The sequence below is a fragment of the Manis pentadactyla genome, chromosome 6 (assembly GCF_030020395.1).
Source record: "Manis pentadactyla isolate mManPen7 chromosome 6, mManPen7.hap1, whole genome shotgun sequence".
Lineage (NCBI taxonomy): Eukaryota > Metazoa > Chordata > Mammalia > Pholidota > Manidae > Manis > Manis pentadactyla.
The window spans coordinates 134,680,480-134,696,176 of record NC_080024.1 but is presented as its reverse complement, the minus strand read 5'-3'; the positions used below and the strand labels follow the sequence as shown (position 1 = coordinate 134,696,176).

Here is a 15,697-nt window from a genome sequence, read left to right as displayed (position 1 = left end):
GGGCTTCTGCGGTGAATGCGTGCTTTGAGAGAACATGAAGTTCTGTGCCCTTTCCCCATTACCTCGCTCTGTGCATCTCTTTCACCTGGCTGTTCCTGAGTTACATCCTTTTCTAATAAACAGGTGATTTGGTAAGTAAAATGTTTCTCCGAGTTCTGGGAGACACTTTAACAAATTAATCAAACCCAAGGAGGGTGGTCAATGGAACCTCCAGTCTATAGCCAGACAGTCAGAAGTGCAGTGTTTGACCTTGGGGAAGGGAGGTATGGTCTTGTGGGATAGAGCCTTTAACTTGTGGGCTCTAACTCTTTCTCCAGGTAGTTTTAGAAATGAGTTGAATCGCAGGACACTCAGGTGGTGTCAGAGAATTGCTTGGTGTTACAGAACTCTGCCCCCCCCCCCACATTGTACTGGGAGCAGAATCATAAGATATTTGGGGGAAAACAAGAAAGAAAAAGCAGGTCTCAGAAGGGTCTGATGGTAGGGCCAATATTTTTTTTAAAAAAAAAAAAGAAATTTTAATTTGATGAGCACATATTTGAGAATGAGACCCCAGAGTCCTAATGTAGATAGAAGATGACAGTTGGAGAAGTCCTGACTTCAAATATTCAAATGTACGTCTTGATTTGGGGTTCAGAAGATATGAACCATCACTCACCATTCTCACAATATGGAAGAGAATATTCTGGCCTAAAAATGTTGAGTCCAGTGTTACATGCAGTTGTCTTAACTTCAAGATAACTCTTATAGATTATCTGAATTTGAGTAGCAAAACTTTGTCAAGTTTATTAGAATGAGTTAGTTCTAAAATGCTAACTTCAGTTAACTTTTGGCAAGAGTATTTATCATTGGTTGGAAAATGGACATCAAATAGAACACTTTTTATTGTAGCATGTTTGCTGATAAGATGATCTTTCTAAAAAGTTTATTAACTGTAATTGGGCAGAAGTTATTCAGGTGCCAGTTGAGAAGTTTCTGGATATCAAAATCCTGGATAAAAGAAGTTATTGCTTAAAAGCCAAAATTTGCAAAATGGGTGCTTTTGAAAAAAACTGGAATCTATAGAAAAGGTTTCTTTTCTTTATGAAAACATTAACTACAATTGTCTTTGGGCAATGACCACCATCTGTGAACTCAAATTGCAATCAAATGTATAAAAGTTTTATGTGAATAAATATTTAGGAACCTGCATTTGTTACATGAAAAGAGGCTGCCTTGGGCTGAAATCAGACATGCATTATTCAAAACTTTCCCAGTGCCAAGTGATATAAGCCCAACCTAGATACTTGCTTATACAGCATTCCCCAAATTCACCACCTCGGGGTTGTCTGCCATACCCCTATACCTGCTGTAATTTAATCACTGACCTTGCATTGACTTTTTATTAAACTTAGCTTCCTGCAAATATGTCCCCTTAATGGAATAATAAAATGACAAGTTCCATGTACTAGTTATGCCTTTTTTCTTTAATGTACATTTAAATGAATATATAGTTTAAAATTTTTTACCAGTTCACAGATATTCAATTGAAAATCAGCCTCCATCAGTACAGTGAATATTCACGGTGAATGTCACACTTTAAGGTGTAGAAGAGGGAGTTTACTGAATGGAGCACCAGCCCGTCTTTGTTTTCCTGGCAAATGTGCTATGTGACTTTGGCCAAGCCTCCTGGTTCCTCTTGCCTCTATTTCCCCCACTGGAAGAAGCACATTAGCCCTGCTGGCTCCCTGACCTCCTCCCAAGAATACCAGGGGTTAAAACCCCTGGTGCCACGGACAAGAGCACTACACGAGGTGATGAGGGACAACTACCCATTTAAAACAATCAGGCTTGTGCAGCATCTAGTCACCCATTAGGACCTGAGGCCTCTTCCTAGCCGGCCATCTGCATGCTGGCTCAGAGCACAGATTCCAGAGCAATGGAGGTCATAAGCAGGCCACTGGGGTACCAGGAACTTGACACTTACTGCTTTTCTGGTTCTACATCTATTGCAGATACATTAAGTAAACTTGTCTCTAATGAGGTAACTAAAAATCATTAAAACCCTGTGCAGATAAACCAGGAGCTGGGCTGCCCAAGGTTTAAAATCAGGTCCCTGAGAGTGTCCACAAGCCACCCAGCCAACCTCCTGCTTGCTCTTACTGCACTGTTTTCAGTCTGTGGCATCCAGGAACCATGCCCACCGCCCTTTACCCCCACCGTCTGTCATCTACCTGGGCCCCATGGGAAATGGAAACAAGACGAGGCTAAAGATGTAGAGATCTTCGGCTCCACATGGGTTCTGAGGTGTGCTGCCCCACGGCTGGTTTCTCTGTGGCATGAATGAGGCTGTGGTCACCCACCCTCAGTGTGTTGTCCCCAAAGGGAGAAAACATTCCCTCGTTCACCAGCAACCTTTTCCTCATACCATTTCTGTGGATGTAAATCAAAGCCCACATTCTAAAAGACTAGAATGGGGTCTGGCACAAGGTGAGGATAATTTCTACCGTTTTGAAAAAAATTAGCTTTATAAGGAAGAAGCAAACACCCAACCCATAGGTCCAATTGGCCTCATCAGACAGACACAGAGCTGCCACCCGCAGCGTGGGCAAATGGCAAAGATGACATCAGGTGCCTGCCCTATGCCAGTCCATGCTGGGGATATACCCCGCCTTGAAGCCTGGCACTAGGAACCTCAGAGGGAGACAATCAGGGCCGTTAAATATCATCTCATCCAATCCCCGAGGTCACCGAGGAGAAAATATGCAAGTGTGACATGACTTGCCTGAGGTCACCCAGGTCACTAATGGCAAACCTAAGGCCAGCTGAACTTTTCAGAACACCATGAGGGATATTATTAATCTCAGCATAACCTGTCAATCTGTGTGTGATGGTTAAGAGGCAAACGAATGAAATTGTCTAAGCCACCTTTTAGCTGTGTGCCCTAGGTTACATTACTTAACTACTCTGTGCCCTTATTTTCTCAACTATAAAATAGAGGCTATAAAGGTGATTAAGAGGACACTTGTGAAGTGCTCACAAGCACTTTAACACTGTAATACTTAACAAATGTTAGGGTTTTAAAGGTTATTATTAAATTGCCCCCAGGGTTTCAGGAGAAATACCACCTGTTCAATCTGAGTTGGTAGACATCTTGTCCACTGTCCAAACACAGTGGCTCACAGAGTCCAGGCTTTGGAGCCACACAAGCTTAGACTGGTAGCCTGGCTACCATAACAAAATAGCACAGACCGCAAGGCCTAGGTAAGAGAAATTTATTTTCTCAAAGTTCTGGAGTCTGGAAGTCCAAGATTAAGGTGTCGGGAGGGTTGGTTTCTCCCGAGGCCTCTGCCCTTGGCCTCGCAGACGGCCACCTTCCCCCTGGGCCCTCACGCGGTTGCGCCTGGTGTCCTAGGTCTGTGTCTCATTTGTGTCCTGTCTCCTCTTCTTTTAAGGACACCTGTCATACTGGATTAGGGCCCACCCACAGGACCTCATTTTGCTTGAATCACCTTTTTAAGGGCTGTAAGTTCAAATACAGTCACATTCCGAGGTACTGAGGGTTAGGACTTCAACATACCTTTTAGCAGGGGGGATACAATTCAACCCCTAACAATATAGTGGATTACCTCCCCTCCTCTTCAGGGAAGGCTGATGCAGAGACCCATAAATCTCAACCAGGACACTGTGCTGTGCCACACTGAACTGGTTTGGAATCTGCAGAGATGTCCAAAATGGGCAAGTACCTTTCCTCATTCTACAAATATGCATTTTGCTTTAAAAACATTTTTTGTTTTCACAGAGCATGGGTCCCATGGTAGTCACTGCCCTAGCCCTATGAGAAATCCACTGATGATGACTCTGGGATAGGATTCAAGGTGCTCCTCATCTCCCAGAATGGATCAAGCAAGGATCAAAGGGATGACTGGAATGACAGGAGAGTTACAGACAAAACGCTGAAGGAGAAGGACAAAACCACATATAAGCAGAGTGGAGAAGAGCCCAGATGGGACAGATTTGCCCCCCAAGGACTGGCTGGTTGCCCCATGGCCTGGGCTGTGTGTCTGAAGGGGATAGTGGTCTGGGGAGGGGAGGATGGTGTCCACCACATCTTGCCACAGCCTCTGTTCCCTAGGGCCAGAGCTCCTCATCAGCATGGGCAAGAGAACTGACTGTAGGATCCAAGGACCAAGCCATTAAGAAACAATTTCCTCTCTCAGTCTTCACAGCTACCTGCATAGGTGACCACTGTCTGCCATTAACCAGCCCCTCAGACATCTCCAGACCAGCTACCCAGGCCACCAGCAACACAGGCTCCCTCCCTCTGGGCACTTCTGTCCGCTGCAGCTCTCCACCTGGCCCCAGTGGTGGGTAAGTGGGGGGCTGGGGGGAGGCAGCACAGAATCCACCTATTGACACCATACAGAAAACACCCACAGGACATGGCCCCCTTGGCCCTAACATTACCTGTGGGATAAGAAATCGTAATTACTAGTAAAAGCAAAATTACAGGGAAAGAAAGCAGGTAGATTGCCAGAACCAGGGGTTGGGTATGCTTTTTTTTTTAACCTCAATTATACTGAGGTGTAAAAAATTCTATTTCAATAAGGCTGACAGCTCCTCAAGTAAATAAAATCATATTGAGACTTGGTAAGGCAAATATTAATCATTGCTCACCAAACTACCATTCCTCTCCTCATTTCCTTCAAACAGAACTCATCTCTTCCTATAGATGAGGCAGAAAGCACCAAACTTTCTCAGCCTCCAGGGAGCTGAGACGTGGGAATCAACCCATTTCTCTCCATTGGGACTTGATGGAAATTCTAGCAGGAGATACTTGGGAAGTTTTCCATGTTTGGTAATGTAAGATACAAGGAGAAACTCATGTTCCTGACTGCCTTTGGATACAATCACATGAGAACATGACGTGTGGAGCAGTAGCAGCCATACTGTGACCATGAGGGGACAACCCTGAGGACAAAGGCCAATATGATGTAAATGATTGCCTAGAAAGTTAGAACGAGTCCTTGAAATTATCTTTGAACCACTGAATTAACCAACCCTAAAACCCCTACCTTCAGACTTCTGGTTATGTAAATCTATAAATAAATGCCTTGCTTTTAAGCCAGTTAGTCCACTGTTCTCTTACCTGTAGCCAGTAACATCTTACAAGCCAGGGGGTCTTTATCTCTCCACAATTTCATCTCCAACGCCAAAACATCATTCTGATGATGGTGAGACATCAGAAGTCTGAGTCCATAGTCCCAACAGATAATGCTTTCCTCTCTATCCCCAAGGCAAAATGGGGAAGTAGATGGCAGTTTCTCTTGTAGGTAAGCCCCTCCCCTCCATCATCCCTATTAGCATACCACAGTTAAATGACTGGTAGTAGTGTCAGGAATGAATCACACACATACACCCTCCCTGGTCCATGTGATCATAAGCCCCCATTTGCCCCAGACAATCCCAGTTTACACCTGTGTCCTGGCATGATTATTAAAGAGCACTCTGTTTCACCTCTCATAAGTGCCTCTGTTTAGATAAAAAATTATAGTAACCCTACTTCTGGCTGCCTCAGCACTTTTCTTGCTCTGCACCCAGCACATTACATGAACCCACATCACATGAACACGAAGCCATTCTGTCTTCTCCACCAAGATAAGGATGGGAGGTAGGGGCCCTGCCAGGTTTGCCTGAACCTGCCTGACCCACAGCAGGCATCTGATGTACATCTGCTAAACTGAACTGGATGTAAACGGGGGTAACAGCCTTAAGCTAAAAATATTGAGGTAAATGAGGAACAACTTTTGGAGGGAAAAGAGGAGTATTGGGGGCTTTATGAGAATCCCTGGCCCTCACTACTGGGTCTTGTCAGCATGGAGTGCTACATGAAACTGGCAGCTCACATCCGGTGTCCAGCTGGCTGCTGCCACCTCACTGTGAAGGCAACTCCTAACATAGCCCCTGGTAAACATACAAACCCTGCAGTCGTCAGCCATCCTGTACAGGCAAAGGAGCAGAAAGCCGCTGGCTTCCTGAGAAAGCCGGGGCACCGCAGGCAGACATCAGGAGACAGATAAACTGCATGTTCTAAGAAACACTGATTGTGAACACCATCCTATTCAGTGACACACCAAGATGTGGATTCTCCAGCAGGCCACTTCTTGACCTCATGGTTCAAACTTGTGAGTATCTCAGCAAATGGGCCACAAATACAGCAAAGGCCTATGGGTTCTCAGCTACTGGTGAGATCATGACATTGCCTGTCTCAGAGGAAGGCCCTATAAGGGAACAGCATAGGGAATGTCAGCTCCACCCACTCTGGATGGAACCACACACATTCTTTCTGAGAAACTTTCAGGCTCAATTGTCCCAGCTATAGTTAGGCATTTCCATGTCTCAGCCTCTTCATCTCTCTCCCTCACAGAACTTACTTTTATTTAGTGAGGCATACAGAGAACACCTACCACCGTGCCTGGCATATAACAGACACTCAGTAAACGTCAGCTCCCAGCATCAGATTCCCGCACCACTTAATTTACAAGCTGAAATGTATTCTGGGTCTTGGAGGAAGGAACCTGCAGTGTGCGCTGTTGCTGCTCTCATAGTGACCTGAAAAGCACTTAACCAAAGCTTACGGAAACTTCTACATCACAGACTGCGGCCTTTGCAGCCAGATCAGCTAACTTACATGGACCTTCAAAAGCTCCCTCTGTGCTACGTAAGAATGGAAGTTGGCTAGATTCTCACAGTCTTAGCTTGACAAATTAAGGCCCTGCCAGCAGAAGCAAGCAGCATGGTGAAAGGCCTGGCATCTCTCAGGACAGCTGAAGGGGTGATGGGTGCAAGGGCCAGGCAGTGCCTGAGGCTCATATGAAGCCTTCCTGGCTGCAAAGGCCTTTTAAGAAGGGATGGTGCTGCCTCATAAGCAGTACACTCCCAGCAGTGGGAAGTGTTTGAGCGCATGCTGGGGTAGGAGGTCTCCTACACCAGGTAGGTGATGGACTAGGTGATCTCGGCGATGCCTCCCAAGTTTGAAGTTCTCAGAACTCAGACTCTGGGCTTAGGGGAGATAATAAGACACATGATCTGAGGGGCCAGCAGCAACTGGAATTTACACAGCATACCCCTAGGGGAACCAGGACAGAAGCCTCTTCTGTAAGGGCCTGGCCTGAGTAAGGAGCAGGGGACAACACTGTGGCATTCCTGGAAGGGATTGTTTGCAGGCCTCTGCTAAGAGATGAAGCCCTGGGGCAGAAACAGCCCTTCTCCACCAGTGTGCAGGTGTCTCGAAAGCCCCTTTAAAAGGTTCCCACCAAGGCCTCTCTCTTCCTCCTCCTCACTCACTCAGCCCACCTAAAGCCTGCAGCCTCTCACCAAGGTGGGGACCTAAGTCACTGAAGGGTGTAGAGCCCCTGAGTCTTCCTAGCACCCCAGAGAGCTGCAAGCCTACAGGCTGGGGGATGCTGGCCCCGGGAGGCTTTATATTGCTAAGTCCTCCTCTTGGAGACTTCCAGACCCCATGTGGCATGGACATCCAAAGTCACCGAAGAGGTTTCAAGATTCCAGGGAACATTCTTCCTCACCCCAAATCCAGTAGCTCCACACTACCCTCCATACCAATGGGCTGACGTCCATTCTATCCTTTCTCCAAGTGTAAAAACCTTTCAGGGGCCCACCTTAGCAGGGCTCTCCATACCAACTCCCAGCTCACCTCCAGCGCTGGAGGAGACATTGTCAGGATTCAGTCCCCTTTGTTTCTGAGCCTAGTATCTACCCTCAATGGTCCCACAACCGTCCCTTCCTCCCCCAGGACTGGCCTAGCCTAAGTGCAAGCTTACTGTCCTCGCTCACTTGTGAGTTCTCTGGGGATTTCCCTCACAATCTATGAGCTCAGCTGTTCTCTGAAAGGATGCTAGTTATACTTTATGCAGCACTTCTAGGTGTTTGGTACTTGGAAGGTTTTCAAGATTTTTACTCCACTATGGTACTAAAAATATTTTAACTCGGTGTTGGGATACCCTCTTCGGACTTGTTCATGGGAATCTTCCTTGGCTGGTCTCCCACCTCAAACAAGCACCTCTGGTCACATTCCTGCAGATCCACAAATGTAGGCTGAACACCTACAGTGTTTCAGGTGCTATTTTAGGTAGTAAGGATTCAAAAATGAAAAGACCGGAGCTCTGCCTAAAACACATCAGCTCTGCAAAAATGCAGGACAGCTGGAAGATAAATACCTGCAACACTTCCCCATTTAATTTGCACTTTACTATTTGCCCAGGTCGTTACAGCTTTTTAGTCACTTCACATGTCTACATCTTATCTCCCAGCTAGACTGCCTGCTCCTCGGAAGCAGGACCCATGTCATGCCGAGGTCCTCGGACCAGCCTCTGCTCACCGTGGGCATGAAAAATGAAAAACCTCCCGGCCCCGAACACTCCAAGGCTTCCAGCTGAAATGCACTCTCAGCTGTGGCTGGATTCTGCCAGCTGGGCCTCCAGCATGACACAGCATCCCTGCCTGGCTTCCCTGACGACAGCGGTCTGGCGTGACAAAGGATTCTCTAACAATAGGAGGACGAGGGCTTCTTATTGTCTCCAGCAGCCCCACCGTGGTCACACTCAGCAGCAGACCCTTCCCCACTGCCAGGACTGTAGCTCCTGCCCACGCTTCTTCCTGAGGCGTCTACTCTGCTGGTCGTACTGCCTATGAGAGCTTCCCTGGGCTATCTGACCAGCAATTCAAATTTAACGTGTCAGATGTTGAACTCGCTACCATCCTCCCTCTCACCCGCTCCCCAGCAGACCTGCTCCTGTGGCCACCAGTTCACACGTGGGTGAAGGCCACAATCTACCGCTTTAAAGGGGCATAAACCGAGGGTCACTGGGGCTTCTCCTTTATTCCCCAAAGCTTAGCCATCACTGCAGACTTTACTGCCCAAATGTTTTCAATATATAACCTTCTCTCCCTTCCCATATACACAGCTCTGGCTCCAGGCCTCATCCCCTGTGACCTAGATACTGTATGGAGCCTGTCACTGCCTGATCAGCCTTGTGGCTGTCTGGCTCCCAGTCATGTTCCCTTCTGATCTATGGAAGCAAGGCTTGTCTCTGCTTAAAGCCCTGTCCTCCATGCTCTATCTACAGGCTAATAGCCCAGCTCACAAAGCTCCTCACATCTAAGCCCTGTCTGCCTCTCCACCCTTGTACTTGACTTCACGACTGCCACCTCTTCCTATACCCAGGCAGCCTCCAGCCTCTGTACCTTTGCACATACCATTCCTCGCCTATGAGTGACCTTCTCTTGTCCCTTTCCTCCTCACCATTCATTCAGTTCCCGCATTGTCTCCCTTAGGAAACCCTCCATGATCTCTGAGGCTAGAACAGGTGCCCCTTGCACTGGACATGGGAGGCCACCTCAGCCCCGCGCACTGGATGTAAAGTCTGAAGACCTGCTCTATTAGTCACTCAGGACTTGGGCATGTCACTGATCATGGAGACTCAGTTTCCTCATCTGAAAAATGGAAATAATGGTAACAGCCTCACAGGGCTATTGTAAAAAGCAGATGAGATAATTTGTGTGAAATACTTTGCTAACTGTAAATCCAAATCAAGTGTTGGAATTTTAATAGTGCCCAGTGCAACCAACCCCTCTCCGCTCCCCTCCCCCTCCCCCAGCTGCTGCTGTCTTTACTCTGGTCAGATGAGAACCAAATGAAATCTGTAGGTCCTCTTCCTAGGAAAAGGCACATGCATAACAGCTTTTCACACAGTTCTGGGAGGTTCCTGAGGACTTTGCCATAGGAAGGAAAGACCTAACCAAAAGGTACTGGAAGGCCCCATGGCCCACCACCTCAGCCAGATTTCTGGATGCCAATCAAAGATGAAAGACAGGGTAGGGAAGGCTAATCCCAAAGGAAAGCAATCTCAAGTCTAAACGATGAATTCCAGAGCCTTTCTCAGAACAAGAGGAAAGATGACATAGAGTTCTCACTCTTTGGGATGTAAGAACTCCATTTTTTTCTAGAAAGCATCATAGTATAAAGAAAGATGATCAGATGAGGCATCAAAATCCAGGATTTCTGGGCCCACTCTGCCAAGGGCTCCCTGTGACTTTGGGCAAGTCATTCCACCTCTCAGGGCTTCAGGGCTTCACATGGAGATGAGTTCATCAACAAGGCCCTTCCATCCTCCAGGTGCCTAGGATCTGAGGATGCTTCTGTTTTCACACTGCTCTGAACCACAGCTCTGGCCTGGGTCATTCAGAAATAAGAGGCAGATGTCAATAGTCAGCATGGTGATAATTCAGGGAGAAGGCCACCATCCTGGCATTAAATTGCATGTGTGATGAGGCAGAGGGGCAGAAGAGCAGAACCTGAAAGTGAGCGGCTGAGCTCAGTTGACCAGTGAGCCAGCAGCAAGGCCCAGAGGTAAAGGATCCCCCCAAAAGAACATCAGAAGAAGCTGCCACATTATTGGGTAAGCTATGCAGAAATGCCATCACATTTGGAAAATTCCCAAAAATTGCAATTTGCCCGTCTGTTTGTACCTCCTGTTCTCTATCTGGGCTCTGGATTCTCTCTTCATTCTAACTACCACCTCCTGCTTCCTCCTTCAACATCTGAACTGCAAACAACAGAACCTTAAAACAGGGGCAGTGGACCCCAAAACTGAGGTGAAATTAGAGGACAGTATCAGGAACTCCAGAAGTGAGTTTGGAAATGAACAGATAAAAAGCAAGCATATATTAAAACATCTATACAAACCTGTGAGACAGAAACTACCAAACCCAGCAGGGCCTAAGTGAAACCTTGACCACAGCCACAGCCTATCACTGACGATCGGCTGTCACTGCCCCTTACAGCCCAGCAGAGCTGGGGCAGAGCCTTGGAGAGCAACTTGTCAGCTCCTCCTTGCTCAGCAGAGTAACCTGTTGGTTGGCTTCAGGGCCATTACCCATTAGCTGTCTAAGTTCTACAGAAGGACATACCTTTGGGCCCACCTGAGAGGTTCCAAACAGCCTGAAGTCCAGGGTAACAAGAGACATAAGGCTCTTCTTCCTCTGTTGCTTCCTTCTGTATTTGCTCTAGGATAGGAGCAGGCATTAAGAGTCCCTTGCAACCAACATATGTGAGATTGTCTAACTCCCAAGGCGACTTCTCTAAAATCCTTATGATTTCTTCCCTCCTGTAGGGTCTGAATCATTCATTTTATTGCATTATAACTTAGATGTTTCTGCTACAGTATCTTTGTGTCCCAAATACAGGTGAGTGTTGAGCCTATGATAGGTGCTCAATAAACATATGCTGAACTTAAAATCTTACATTTATCTCTGCAACTAGAATATACTTTCGGTTGCAAGGACCATATGTTAAATTTTCTTTGTATGCACTTCAAGATACACAAACACATAGGTGCTCAATACACCCTGGTGAATGAATGGCTGATTAGTTGGCCACATCTAAAAACCCTCCAGGCAGTGTCTGAGAACCTTCCTGTACATAAACTCTAAGAAATACAAACAGGCATGTATGAGCTCTGATCTTTTCAGTTTCCCCATCCCTGGAAATAGAGGAGCGCGTGGTATGGGGAGTACAACCAGGGAGGTTTCTCAGGGGTCTACACTTTTAATCAGATGATTGAAAATCTAGTAACTAAAGAACAAACCTTGAATTCTATAAGGACTCCATGAACATACCTGTATGAATATTGGCATGTGTCGCATTAATATGTATACCATATGCATTTATTCCATGCAGGTATGATGCTGACATATATGAGAAGTATCAAAGCTGATAACCACTGAACAACATTTGGACTAATAACAAATCAAAAGAGTTTTGACAAAAAATAAATACTAGTATAATTTACCTCCTTTCTTGGGTTCAGTACTTCAGGGTATCAAAACCTACTCTCAAAAAGAGAAAAGAAAAATAAAAGTGGCTACTATTTAAATTAAATTCCATAGGCTAAAAAGAGAAATCACAGAGAGGAGGAAAGTAGCCCTTTCCCCACCAAAAGGCCTCAGGCAAGTCACGGCACTTTTTGAGCCTCAGTGTGCTCATCTGTAAAATAGGGTTATCTACCATCCCCCATCTCATAGGACCCTCTTAATCAATGTGAAGATACAGGGTGAGGGGGCTGCCCTGTAAAGCCATACAGATTATTACTTTAGCAATCTATTAATCACTGATGACACTGTACCCCAGAATGTGTTACAAAATTACTGCCTCCAAGTATACATTATCCAGAACAGACACTTGACACAGCAGATGAGATGATCTGTGTGTAAACCGAATCCTGTTTCAAAAACTCGAAGGAAGTTTCCTCAGGCAACACGAGTACATCCTGTGAGGGACTGGTCATTTTCGAACGTCTGCTCTGTGCATTATGTTCCAAGTACTTGGGTTTTCATGAAAGCCTGGCAATTTTCCTCGCGCGGTGAGAGCATGCTCGGAGCCAGGATTCCTGAGGTTTTCGGCTCAGACCCCGCGCTGGGCAGGAGGAACCGAGGCCGGCCAGCCTGCGGCCCCTCCCGGCTCTCTGGGCGGCTCCTTCCTCTCTCCTCCGGCTCCGGCGGCGGCGCTTGTGCTGTGTCACTTTCACTCTCCGGAGCCTCCAGCCGCCGAGAAGCCCGCAGCCTGGCCTCTCTCCTGGGAGATAAGCCCCGGCCCGCAGAAGCCTTGTGGGAGAAGCCGGCTAAGGCTTGTGGCCGGCTGAGCACCGGGGAGCAACGGGGGCGAAAGCGCTGAGTTGGGGCTGGGCCCGGGCCGGGCAGGGCCGGCAGCCTTTGGCCCCCACTGCCTCCGGGGCCAAGAATTGGGAGAAGGGACGCAGAGCCCGTTGGTTCTCTCCAGGGTCCACGAGGGCAGCGACAGCTGTGCGGGCATGCAACCCACGGAGTGGTGCAGGGGTCAACCCGAGCGTGTCGAGTCGGGGGTGGCGACAGGCGCGCGCCCGGGGCTCCTCCCAGCCCAGCAGCACCAGTCCCCGCGTCACGGAGTAGGAGGCCAGTCTGCGGGGTCAGGGGAGGTCAGGGACGCGGAGTGAGGAACAGCATGTCTCCAACCGCACCGCGGGACCGGGACTCCCTAACCGATTCGGCGCTTGATCGGCGCACAAGCAAGCCCCCTGGTCTCAGGGCGCACAGTCACACTACCCTCATCCTAAGTCACCCGGGAGCGGGCGCGAGCGCGGGGACACACACGCGTACGAGCCCAACTGGGACCACGAGCTGGCTGGCGGGTCCGATTCCCGCGGAGAGCCGGGGCCCCACGCGTGTCCTCACTACGCCGCGGGCTGCGGTCCCCGCCCCCCGCCCCCACGCCAGAGCGGTGTGTACACACACAAACAGCTGGGCGGGGGAGGCGACGCCTCACTCCCCGGGGTGAGGACGCACCTGGAGCCGCCAGCCATCCCTTGCCTTTACACACCTCACTCCCCTCCCTGCAAACACCTGCCCCTCTACCCCAACCCGAAAACTCCAGGAAACCAGTCAACGCCGCCCAGATGAGAGGCTCAGACCTCCGATTGTCTTTTAACTGCAATGGAGAGACATACCCAACTCAGACGCGCGCTCGCCGGGACGCCGCCTCCAGGGGCACCCAGGCTGGGGCACGCGGCCCGGGAGGGGCCCAGACCTCCGCCGCCTCAGACCGAGCCACCGCCCCCTGCCCGCTCTCCCCGACAACAGATGTCCCGGACAGTCACCTGCTCGTTGTCCTGAAGAACCCGAGCCGGAGCCCACCCCGCCGTCGCTCGGGTCATTAGCCACCGCGAGCTGGCTTTTCAGAGCCTGTCAACTTAACCCCCGCTCGGCCTTGGATCTATTCCCCAGGCCCAATTACACCGTGGCAACAGGAATAAAAAAAAAAATGCCAACAGAAACACCACCGTGGGGGATGTCCAAAGCTGCGACCGCAGTGTATCCACCGATTCGGTTTCCTCCTTTGCTCCCATCCCCCGCGCTCCCCTTGGCCCGCAGGCTCACCGGGGACGGAGGGAGGGTGCAGCCTGTCTAGACGACAGACATCCCCGCGCTCGCGGGGACGGGCGCGCACACTCACTCGCACGGCCGCTGCCACAGACACAATCAGTCACCAGAGGAGGGCGGGGCGGCGTGGAGACACTCTCTCGGGGTCCCTAGGGCGGCCGCGAGTGCAGCAGCCTCACGCCCGGAACCGCGCGTCCTACCTCAGCTGAGCACGGTCAGAACAGCTGCAAGTTTGGCTGGTACTAAACCAACTGCTTGATGCAGCAAATGTGAGCTTCAAAACAAAAGGGAGAGGAGGGATCGCGCTCGCTCTCTTCCGACCCCCGGGTCGGAACCCGGGACATGACAGCGGCTACACCTCGCGGCTCCAACGCGAGCCAGGCTCCAGCCGTGCGCCCCCTAAGAGCCCCCACCGCAAAGGAGCTCCAAAGCTACGGCTCTCCCCCGGGAGAGGACCCTGCAGGGAAGCGGCAAACCTGGGGAGGGGCGACATCGTGGAGTGAAGTCCTCTACAGAGGTGGGGGCCGGTGGATGGGCGCGGACGCCCGGCTGACCCGGGCGCAGGGAGGAGGAAGGGGGTTAATTGTTTGGGTCGGTTTTCCCGGATTTGTCTGTAAGCACGCGCACGTCACGCAGCCCTCCCGGCGGGTACCCGAATCGATCGGCAAGCTGAGATGACTAAAGGGAGCGGACGGGGGGATGCTCACCTTGGGGTTCCTCTGGCCACGGCTCCGAGCCCAAGTCCGGGGATGGGGGAAGGGGGCAGGGAAGGGGAAGGGAGGGAGGAGGCTCCAGCGAGCCGACTCCTGCCTCGAGTTCCGCGCGTCCGGGCTGCGGAGAGGATCCGGCGCCCCAGCGCACAAACCCAGCGGAGAGGGGAGGGAGGGAGGGAAGGGAAAGAGGGAAGGAGGGGCGGGTTGGGGGGGAGGGAGTAGAGGAAGGAAAAAAAAATGATCCCTGCTCTGACACAAGGAAAGAGAATGTAGGAGAGTGACGTCCAGGCCCCGCCCGCTCCTCCGGCCACGTGCAAAGACTTGAAAGGAAAGAGGGCGTTTGGAGGACTGCTGGGAAATGTAGTTCGCCTTTCTTTCCCGGGATGGCGGGCCTTGGAGAGTAGGGAGCCGCCGCCGGGGCGCAGGGGATGCCGCCTGAGCAGCCGAGACAGCCCAGTCTAGCGACACCGGAACTCACCGCCCGACGACCCCTCCCCTGCTACGCTAGCGAACCCCTGAGCGGAGACCACTGCGTTGAGAGAACTCGGGGATTAGGCCCTCTCGCGATTTTCAGGGAAACGTTTGGTTTTAAGGGGCAGGAAAGCTTTATGGATGAGGACTTTTCTGGTTACAGTGCGAATGGCAGATAAAAGGAAGCTTTGTATATGCACTGGGCGGCCCAAGTGGCGTTATTAATGCTGCATTAAATGCTAACGTCTGTTATTGAGATGCATATGTTATAATTAACATTTGAACATCTCTTTGGCAGGGGCGGGATGTTGTAATTAGATACGCACTTTGCAACCAATTAATTTTCCATTGGCCATGGTAAGGGCTGGGACAGTGGACGTGGTGGCTGGGAGAATTCAATGTAATGGATAATTCAGTAATCACTTAACCAAACCACCAATATTTTTAAAGTACCTACTAGATGCCAGGTACTGAGCATGGCACAGAGAAGCCATCAGGAGAAGTACATGATGGTGTACACCCCACCAAGCAAGGGGGTTATA

General features: G+C 49.9%; 1 protein-coding gene across 9 annotated transcripts in view; it reads right to left on the bottom strand.

Annotated features, from left to right (window-relative positions):
- Positions 1–14,869, bottom strand: part of CTIF (cap binding complex dependent translation initiation factor) — a 294,942-nt gene extending 280,073 nt beyond the window's left edge. For 3 of the 9 annotated variants that reach the window (XM_036918634.2, XM_036918635.2, XM_036918636.2), the window contains exon 1: positions 14,679–14,867. The gene's annotated coding sequence lies outside the window, so the exon portion shown is untranslated. Of the gene's footprint in view, positions 1–13,538; positions 13,564–13,688; positions 13,823–14,044; positions 14,070–14,678 lie in introns of those variants that run through there. The other 6 variants (XM_036918630.2, XM_036918629.2, XM_036918637.2 and 3 more) reach the window with 5 other exon arrangements.
- Between the last annotated feature and the right edge of the window lie 828 nt (positions 14,870–15,697).